Source organism: Crocuta crocuta, unplaced genomic scaffold (assembly GCF_008692635.1).
Source record: "Crocuta crocuta isolate KB4526 unplaced genomic scaffold, BGI_CrCroc_1.0 scaffold1794, whole genome shotgun sequence".
NCBI classification, from domain to species: domain Eukaryota; kingdom Metazoa; phylum Chordata; class Mammalia; order Carnivora; family Hyaenidae; genus Crocuta; species Crocuta crocuta.
This window is the reverse complement of record NW_027528005.1, coordinates 6449-10062: the sequence shown is the minus strand read 5'-3', so window position 1 is coordinate 10062 and position 3614 is coordinate 6449.

The following is a 3614-nucleotide window of genomic DNA, read 5'->3' as shown; positions in this document are numbered from 1 at the left end:
CAGTAGGACCTGAAACTGACTCAATTCAAGTCTGGTTTCCCAGAATTACAAGTAGACATTTACCCAACAGTGGACAAAAAAGTAAAGAGAGAGTTGGGAGTCCAGCCTTTATTCTAGGGAAAGAATGGGGTGGATTGAAGGTGCTGCATATGGGGAGAACTTCTCAGTGATTCACCAATAGGCTAATCTTTGCTTTTCATGTGTGTTGGTTTTTCCCTGTCACAACCTAAAACCACCATCAGCACTTGGAGCTTTGGCTGGTCAATTCTTATGTGTGTATCCCTGGGCAAGCCAGAAATTAATTACTATTAGGAAGTTCCCAATGAGACTGCTGCACCTCTCATGGAATAACCTCAGATACTTCCCCTAGGTTCTCAGTTGCCTAAGATAGATAGAGCAGGTTGGGTCCTAGGACCCAGAGGGAGGGGCCTGTAAGACCAACCAAGAGGGTCATTGGCTTTGTCCAGTATAAAAATCAAATGAAAACCAGAAGAAACTGGAAGTGGAGTTTATAGAATAACATAAGCGATAGAGTATACCAGGTGAACTGTATTGAACGCTCAGAAAGGAAGGGAAAGTAAGTCATCACTTGGGGTTGTGCATTGATATTACATATATTAGGTCTAGGGTACATTCTCCTTCAAGAAACCAAGGTAAGTTCTGCTCAAAGGCAAGGGTCAGAAGGAAATAGGAATTATTCCACAAATCACTAAAAATAGGGGTATTGATGCCAGTGTGACCCGAGTTTTTTTTCAAAGTTGTTGTCCTGGAACATCTTTGGAATCCCCACTGTGGCCTGCCAAGGTTCTCTTGGAAACAGAGTTACTTTACACTAGTAATTTCTCTTTCTATTTTTCTGTCCAACTGGTTTATTCTCTGGAAAACCAGAGTGGGAACCTTTCCTAGAGCACAAGCACATGGTATATTTTATATATACTGTTGAGTCCCTGTTTCGATTCCTTTCAGTATATACTCAGAAGTGGAATTGCTGAATTCAATTACAATTCTGTATTTATTTATTTGAGGAAACTCCATACGGTTTCCATAGCATCTATACCTATTTGTTTTCCTACCAACAATACACAAGTGTTCTAATTTCTTCATATTTTCACCAAGATGTATTACTTTTTCTTCCCTTTCCTTTCTTTTTAAAAAGTATAATAGCCATTTTAATGTATAAGGTGGTATTTCATTTTGACTTTCTTTATAATTAATAATAGTAAGCTTCTTCTTATGTGCCTTCTACACAAACTCAGTTTATATCTGAACACACATATTGACCGGAAGTGAAGGGATAGAAAAAGATATTCAATGCAAACAGAAGCAAAAAGAGAGAGAATGAGGAAGGGAGGAAAGAAGAAGGGAGAACGAGAGGAAGGAAGGGGTAAGGTAGCAATACATATATCAGACAAATAGACTTAAAAACAAAGACTGTAATAGGAGACAAACAGACACATAATATAAAAGAGATCAACCCAATAAGTGGATTTTAAATCCCAAGAAAGAAAAGTCTAGGGCCAGGTACCTTTCCAGGTGAATTCTACCAAACATCTAAAGAAGAATGATGAAATAGTCTTCAAACTACTCCACAAATAGTAGAGAAAAATAATAATTGCAAATTTATCCTATAGGGCCACATTATCTTCATACCAAAACCAGAAAAAGACACTACCAAAAAAGAAAACTGTAAATAAAAATAATGAAAACCATAAATGCAATCCCCAACAAAATGTTAACACATCAACTTCAAGAGTACATTAAAAAACCATTTCCTACAATCTAGTGTGATTTATTCCAGTGATGCAATTGTGGTTCAATATTTGCAGTCAATCACTATGACACATTACATTAACAAGAGAAAGAATAAAAACATATGATCACTTTAATAGAGGCAGAGAAATTGTTTGACAAAGTACATCCATTTATTATATAAATCCTAAACAAAGTAGGTTCAGAGGGAACATAGCTCAACATAATTAAGGTTGTATATGGCAAACCCATAGCTAACATTTTCAATGGTGAAAGCCAGTAACTCAATATTGTAATAAATTTGTATCGCAACATATAGAAGCTACCAAAAACAAACAAACAAAAAATCAAAAACCAAGAAAAGAAGTAAAAGGAAAAGAAAAGAAAAACAGAAACGTATGTATAGGAAACCCTACAGATTCCATCAAAAAAACTATGAAATTGAAATAACTTCAGTAATTGCACAATATAAAACTAATATACAGAAATCCGTTGTTTCTATACATGAATAATGAAGTAGCAGAAAGAGAAATTAAGAAAACAATTCACTTAAAATTGCATGAAGGAACATAAAATCTCTGACCTAAATTTAACCAAGGAAGTGAAAGACCTGTAATCTGAAAACTATATTAGCAATACCAAACTTGGGGTGGCCTAGTAGTTTAGGTGTTTGAGAGTCCGACCTGATTTAGGCTCGAGTCATGATCCTGTGGTGGTGGGATCAAGCCCCACACTGGGTTCCATGCTGAGCTTAAGATTTTCTTTCTCTTCCCCTACATCTTCCCCTGCTCATGCTCTCTTATTATATTAATGTTTGAACAAATTTACTAGAAACATAATACTACAACTGGTACAAATAATACTAAAATTTGTATGAAACTACAGAAGACTTCAAATCACCAGAGCAATTTTGAGAAAGAAGAATAAAATTAGAAGTATCACAATTCCAGACTATGATACTGTTCAACGTTCTGTACAGTATGTTACTGGCATAAAAGATATATAGAAAATACATTCAATAGAACAGAGTGATAGGGAATATAGTGATAAACCCATTATTATACGAGCAATTAATCCTCAAAAAAGGCAAGAATATGCAATGGCAAAGTGTCTTCAACAAATGGTGTTGGGTGAAAAAAAAGGGCAACTACATGCAAAAGAATGAAACTGAACCATTTTTTCTAATACCATTCAGAAAAATAAGCTTAAAAGGGATTAAAGACCTAAACATGAGACAAGAAACCATAAAAATTTTAGAAGACACCATCAACAAATGAAAGACCTCCTATTAAAAGACGAAAGATTTAGGAGGAGGGCACGGTGGCCAGCCTCGGTCTCGGAGCCCCGGGCCCCACAAGCGCGGCGCGCGTGGTGGCGGAGCCCCTCGGGAGCAGGGGGAAGAAGGGGCAGGGCGGGGGGCCGGAGCAGTCACGCGCCCCCTCCCGCCCCAGGTCTCCCGCTCAGGATGGGGGTCCCCGGGCCTCAGCCCTGCGGGCTCGGGTTGCTGCTGTTCCTCCTGCCGACGCTGCGCGCAGGTGAGGGGCCGCGGCTGCCGGGCGGGAGGGAGGCGCGGGCGGCGGGCAGCGGGGAGAAGGAAGAGAAGTTCTAGGTTTCCCCCGGGGCGGGGTACGACCTCCTACGCCGCCTGTCACCGTATCGCTTTTCGTCCTCCCTCGGCTGCTGTGTTNTACCCCGAGGCGGGGCACTACCTCATACGCCGCCTGTCACCGTAGCGCTTTTCGTCCTCCCTCGGTCGCTGTGTTTTCGAGCCATCTGTTCTCTTCGCTCTGACTCTGTCACCCCCCACCCCCCGCCTGTGTCCCTCCCTCTGGGTCTGCTCCCCTCCCCAATCTGTCTCCCTCCCC